The sequence below is a fragment of the Arachis hypogaea genome, chromosome 7, assembly GCF_003086295.3.
Source record: "Arachis hypogaea cultivar Tifrunner chromosome 7, arahy.Tifrunner.gnm2.J5K5, whole genome shotgun sequence".
Lineage (NCBI taxonomy): Eukaryota > Viridiplantae > Streptophyta > Magnoliopsida > Fabales > Fabaceae > Arachis > Arachis hypogaea.
The window spans coordinates 20,701,131-20,708,272 of NC_092042.1; the positions used below are offsets into that span (position 1 = coordinate 20,701,131).

The 7,142-nt window shown below is 40.3% G+C and overlaps 1 non-coding gene across 1 annotated transcript; it reads right to left on the bottom strand.

The window, feature by feature from the left end:
- Positions 1–5,139: 5,139 nt before the first annotated feature.
- Positions 5,140–5,247, bottom strand: LOC112704406 (small nucleolar RNA R71). The gene has a single exon (XR_003155032.1). It is a non-coding gene; the product is annotated as a small nucleolar RNA R71 (small nucleolar RNA).
- Positions 5,248–7,142: the final 1,895 nt, after the last annotated feature.

Genomic DNA, 7,142 nt, shown 5'->3' on the forward strand with positions numbered 1-7,142 from the left:
CTTTCTTCTTTTGCTCGAGGACGAGCAAACATTTTAAGTTTGGTGTGGTAAAAGCATTGCTTTTTGTTTTTCCATAACCATTTATGGCATCCAAGGCCGGAGAAACCTCTAGAAGGAGGAAAGGGAAGACAAAAGCTTCCACCTCCGAGTCATGGGAGATGGAGAGATTCATCTCAAGGGTGCATCAAGACCACTTCTATGAAGTTGTGGCCTTGAAGAAGGTGATCCCCGAGGTCCCTTTTTCACTCAAAAAGGGTGAACATCCGGAGATCCAACATGAGATCCGAAGAAGAGGATGGAGCACACAAGAGACCCCACTCATCATGAGATCCCTGAGATACCTCAAGGGATGCACTTTCCTCCACAAAACTATTGGGAGCAACTAAACACCTCCCTAGGAGAATTGAGTTCCAACATGGGACAACTAAGGGTGGAGCACCAAGAACACTCCATCATCCTCCATGAAATTAGAGAAGATCAAAGAATCATGAGAGAGGAGCAACAAAGACAAGGAAGAGACATTGAGGAGCTTAAGCACTCCATAGGATCTTCAAGAGGAAGAAAGAGCCGCCATCACTAAGGTGGACCCGTTCCTTAATTTCCTTGTTCTTTATTTTCCTGTTTTTCGAATTTTAATGCTTATGTTTGTCCATGTTTGTGTCTTGTGATCATTAGTGTCTTAGTGTCTATGCCTTAAAGTTATGAATGTCCTATGAATCCATCACCTTTCTTAAATAAAATATGTTCTTAATTGAAAAAGAGAAGAATTGCATGAATTTTGAATTTTATAACAGTTTAATTATTTTGATGTGGTGGCATTACTTTTGTCTTCTGAATGCATGCTTAAACAGTGCATATGTATCTTGAATTTGTGGTTCATGAATGTTGGCTCTTGAAAGAATGATGAAAAAGGAGACATGTTACTGAGGATCTGAAAAATCATAAAAATGATTCTTGAAGCAAGAAAAAGCAATGAAAAAAAAATCGAAAAAAAAAATAATATAGAGAAAAGGGGAGAAAAAGAAAGAAAAAGAAATAAAGTTGTGATCCAAGGCAAAAAGAGTGTGCTTAAGAACCCTGGACACCTCTAATTGGGGACTCTAGCAAAGCTGAGTCACAATCTGAAAAGGTTCACCCAATTATGTGTCTGTGGCATGTATGTATCCGGTGGTAATACTGGAAGACAGAGTGCTTTGGGCCACGGCCAAGACTCAATAAGTAGCTATGTTCAAGAATCATCATACTTAACTAGGAGAATCAATAACACCATCTGGATTCTGAGTTCCTAAAGAAGCCAACCATTCTGAATTTCAAAGGATAGAGTGAGATGCCAAAACTGTTCAGAGGCAAAAAGCTAAAAGCCCCGCTCATCTAATTGATACTGATCTTCATAGATGTTTTTGGAATTCATTGCATATTCTCTTCTTTTTATCTTATTTGATTTTCAGTTGCTTGAGGACAAGCAACAATTTAAGTTTGGTGTTGTGATGAGCGGATAATTTGTACGCTTTTTGGCATTGTTTTTAGTATGTTTTTAGTATGATCTAGTTAGTTTTTAGTATATTTTTATTAGTTTTTAGTTAAAATTCACTTTTCTGGACTTTACTATGAGTTTGTGTGTTTTTCTGTGATTTCAGGTATTTTCTGGCTGAAATTGAGGGACCTGAGCAAAAATCTGATTCAGAGACTGAAAAGGACTGCAGATGCTGTTGGATTCTGACCTCCCTGCACTCGAAGCGGATTTTCTAGAGCTACAGAAGCCCAATTGGCGCGCTCTCAATGGCGTTGGAAAGTAGACATCCTGGGCTTTCCAGCAATATATGATAGTCCATACTTTGCCCAAGATTTGATGGCCCAAACCGGCGTTCAAAGTCACCCTCAGAAATCCCAGCGTTAAACGCTGGAACTGGCACCAAAATGGGAGTTAAACGCCCAAACTGGCATAAAAGCTGGCGTTTAACTCCAAGAGAGGTCTCTGCACGAAAATGCTTCATTGCTCAGCCCAAGCACACACCAAGTGGGCCCGGAAGTGGATTTTTATGTCATTTACTCATTTCTGTAAACCTTAGGCTACTAGTTTTCTATAAGTAGGACCTTTTACTATTGTATTGGGACATCGAGGGGTAGCTATCTTCATTGTTATGCTATCTTAGATCATTGGGAGGCTGGCCTCATGGCCATGCCTAGACCTTGTTCTTATGTATTTTCAACGGTGGAGTTTCTACACACCATAGATTAAGGTGTGGAGCTCTGCTGTACCTCGAGTATTAATGCAATTACTATTGTTCTTCCATTCAATTCCGCTTGTTCTTGTTCTAAGATATCACTTGTTCTTCAACTTGATGAATGTGATGATCCGTGACACTCATCATCATTCTCACCTATGAACGTGTGACTGACAACCACCTCCGTTCTACCTTCGATTGGGTGAATATCTCTTGGATTCCTGATTGCACGATGCATGGTTGATCGCCTGACAACCGAGTGCTCGCCTGACAACCGAGCCAACCATTCCGTGAGATCAGAGTCTTCGTGGTATAGGCTAGAACTGATGGCGGCATTCAAGAGAATCCGGAAGGTCTAACCTTGTCTGTGGTATTCTGAGTAGGATTCAATGATTGAATGACTGTGACGTGCTTCAAACTCCTAGCAGGCGGGGCGTTAGTGACAGACGCAAAAGAATCGCTGGATTCTATTCCGGCCTGACCGAGAACCGACAGATGATTAGCCATGCTGTGACAGAGCATAGGAACATTTTCACTGAGAGGATGGGAGGTAGCCACTGACAACGGTGAAACCCTTGCATAAGCTTGCCATGGAAAGGAGTAAGAAGGATTGGATGAAGACAGTAGGAAAGCAGAGAGACGGAAGGGAAGGCATCTTCATGCGCTTATCTGAAGTTCCTACCAATGAATTACATAAGTACCTCTATCTTTATCTTTATGTTTTTATGCGTTCATCACCATATCCATTTGAGTTTGCCTGACTAAGATTTACAAGATGACCATAGCTTGCTTCATACCAACAATCTCTGTGGGATCGACCCTTACTCGCGTAAGGTTTATTACTTGGACGACCCAGTACACTTGCTGGTTAGTTGTGCGAAGTTGTGTTTATGCCATGGTATTGAACACCAAGTTTTTTTGGATTCATTACCGGGGATTATTTGAGTTGTGAAAAGTATTGATCACAATTTCGTGCACCAATGAGCTAAAGTAAAGAACAAGGGGTAAAATAGGCTCAACATGGGTTTGCAAAGGATAATAAAAGGTAAGGCCATAAGGGTATGTAAGCTCAGTGAAACAAGGCCTCAATCATATAAGTGCATGCATACATCAAATAATGAAAATATAGAATTAAGCAAGACAAAGATCATAATTTTAGAGAGAGAAACACACACCAAAAATAAAATATTGGTTGATAAAATGCAACCAATCAAATAGGCTCAAAATCTCATTGGTTTTGTGTGTTCGAGCTCTAAACTATGTTCCAAAATAATATTTCTTCAAACAAGTTTTTCAAAATGTTTTATTCAAATTAGTGAAATACTATAAAAATTCCTTGAAAAAGAAAATATTACTTTAACCAAGTGGTAAAATATGCATAAAAAGAAACAAACATGCAAATGCAACAATGAAAAAAAAATTGGTGTTGAGAAGGGGCTAACTAACCCGTGGAGATCGGTATTGACCTCCCCACACTTAAAGATTGCACCGTCCTCGGTGCATGCTGAGAAGTACAGGTGGGCGGGTGTTGTGGTTTCTCAGCTGTTGCTCATTGTAGAAGCTTTCTCCTTACCCGTTCTGGTGGCCAGCCTGAAAAAGGGAGAAGAGAAAGGGATATGAAGTCAAAGTTGTAGAGCAAAGAGGAGGGCGGTACGAGTGAATATCATGCCAAGTAAGGAAAATAGTGAATGGAAGACATGGTTGCGATTCCATGTGATCAGTTCATCAATGGAAATATAGCAAGGCATGGGGAGTATTGGATGCAAGATGTTTATTAGCATGCCGGCAGGGGCATGAGTAGCATAGATCAAGCATCAAAAGCTTTAATGTATTGTTAGTCGTAAGAAACTAACAATAACGTTTGTAATGACAATTATATTTAATTAATAAAATATAAAAAGGGTTGTGTGAAAAGCAAGCATTTATAGTAGAAGATTAAAAGAAATCTTAAAAATAGTGTACAATGCCATACGGGCATTTTCACAAGCACATAGCATGCATGGTAAATAAGCTGGTTGAAAGTATTAAATTGAACATGCAAGCAACCCTTTAAAAAGTAATATATAATTGTCAAATAATCCACAAAAATATAGAAAAACAATGACCCAAATAAAATTCCAACACCAATGAAAATAATGCAATGAATGAAAGTATGCAATTAAGTAAGAGAAAATGAAAGATAAGAAGAATGAGAAGGGAAAGAAGGGAAGAAGAAGTAAGTAAGAAAGGAAGGCGGAAAAATTAGGATTGGGGAAGAAAAGATAAAATATTTTGGCATATTCGGTTAAGGTGTGCGACATGCTGGCGACACTTTAAGGAATCTCTATACTGTGACATAGAGGATTCCACATTTTCTTGTTCTCTTCTCTTTCATATGAGCAGGAGCAAAGACAAAGGCATTCTTGTTGAGGCTGATCCTGAACCTGAAAGGACCTTGAAGAGAAAGCTAAGAGAAGCCAAAGCACAACTCTCTTTAGAGGACCTGACCGAATTCTTCAAAGAAGAAGGACACATGGCAGCCGAAAACAACAATGCCAACAATGCAAGGAAGGTGCTGGATGACTTTACTGCACCTACTCCCGATTTCTATGGGAGAAGCATCTCTATCCCTGCCATTGGAGCAAACAACTTTGAGCTTAAGCCTCAATTAGTTTCTCTAATGCAACAGAATTGCAAGTTCCATGGACTTCCATTGGAAGATCCTCATCAGTTCTTAGCTGAGTTCTTGCAAATCTGTGACACTGTCAAGACTAATGGGGTTGACCCTGAGGTCTACAGACTTATGCTATTCCCTTTTGCTGTAAGAGACAGAGCTAGAACATGGTTGGACTCTCAACCTAAAGAAAGCCTGGACTCTTGGGAAAAGCTAGTCAATGCCTTCTTGGCAAAGTTCTTTCCACCTCAAAAATTGAGTAAGCTTAGAGTGGAAGTCCAAACCTTCAGACAGAAGGAAGGAGAATCCCTTTATGAAGCTTGGGAAAGATACAAATAATTGATCAGAAAGTGTCCTTCTAATATGCTTTCTGAATGGAGCATCATAGGTATTTTCTATGATGGTCTCTCTGAACTATCCAAGATGTCTTTGGATAGCTCTGCAGGAGGATCTCTTCATCTGAAGAAGACGCCTACTGAAGCTCAAGAACTGATTGAAATGGTTGCAAATAACCAATTCATGTACACTTCTGAAAGAAATCCTGTGAACAATGGGACTAGTCAGAAGAAAGGAATTCTTGAGATTGACACTCTGAATGCCATATTGGCTCAGAATAAAATATTGACTCAACAAGTCAATATGATTTCTCAAAGTCTGTCTGGAATGCAAAATGCACCAAGCAGTACTAAGGAGGCTTCATCTGAGGAAGAAGCTTATGATCCTGAGAACCCTTCAATGGAAGAGGTGAATTACATGGGAGAACCCTATGGAAACACCTATAATCCTTCATGGAGAAATCATCCAAATTTTTCATGGAAGGATCAACAGAGACCCCAACAAGGTTTCAACAACAATAATGGTGGAAGAAACAGGTTTAGCAATAGCAAGCCTTTTTCATCATCTTCTCAGCAACAGACAGAGAGTTCTAAGCAGAATAACTCTGACTTAGCAACCATGGTCTCTGATCTGATCAAAACCACTCAAAGTTTCATGACTGAAACAAGATCCTCCATTAGAAATTTGGAGGCACAAGTGGGTCAGCTGAGCAAGAAAATTACTGAACTCCCTCCTAGTACTCTCCCAAGCAATACAGAAGAAAATCCAAAAGGAGAGTGCAAGGTCATCAACATGGCCGAATTTTGGGAGGAAGGAGAGGCAGTGAACGCCACTGAGGAAGGCCTCACTGGGTGTCCACTGGCCTCCAATGAGTTCCCCAATGAGGAACCATGGGAATCTGAGGCTCAAACTGAGACCATAGAGATTCCATTGGACTTACTTCTGCCATTCATGAGCTCTGATGAGTATTCTTCCTCTGAAGAGGATGAGTATGTCACTGAAGAGCAAGTTGCTAAATACCTTGGAGCAATCATGAAGCTAAATAACAAGTTATTTGGAAATGAGACTTGGGAGGATGAATCCCCTTTGCTCACCAAGGAACTGGATGACTTGTCTAGGCAGAAACTGCCTCAAAAGAGACAGGATCCTGGGAAGTTTTCAATACCTTGTACCATAGGCACCATGACCTTCAAGAAGGCCTTGTGTGACTTAGGGTCAAGTGTAAACCTCATGCCTCTCTCTGTAATGGAGAAGTTAGGGATCTCTGAGGTACAAGCTGTAAAAATCTCACTAGAGATGGCAGACAACTCAAGAAAACAAGCCCATGGACTTGTAGAGGATGTTCTGGTTAAAGTTGAAGACCATTACATCCCTACTGATTTCATAGTCCTAGAGACTGGGAAGTGCATGGATGAATCCATCATCCTTGGCAGACCCTTCCTAGCCACAGCAAGGGCTGTGATTGATGTTGATAGAGGAGAGTTGATCATTCAAGTGAATGAAGAATCCTTGGTGTTTAAGGCCCAAGGATATCCCTCTGTCATCATGGAGAGGAAGCATGAAGAGCTTCTCTCAAAACAGAGCCAAACAGAGCCCCCACAGTCAAACTCTAAGTTTGGTGTTGGGAGGCCACAACCAAACTCTAAGTTTGGTGTTGAACCCCCACATTCAAACTCTAAGTTTGGTGTTGGGAGGTTCCAACATAGCTCTGAGCATTTCTGAGGCTCCATAAGAGTCCTCTATCAAGCTAATGACATTAAAGAAGCGCTTGTTGGGAGGCAACCCAATGTTTTATAATTAACTATTTTCTTTTGTTATTTTATATTTTTTGTAGGTTGATGATCATAAGAAGTCACAAAATCAATGAAAAAAGCAAAAACAGAATGAAAAACAGGAAGAAAAATAGCACACCCTGGAGGACGCACCTA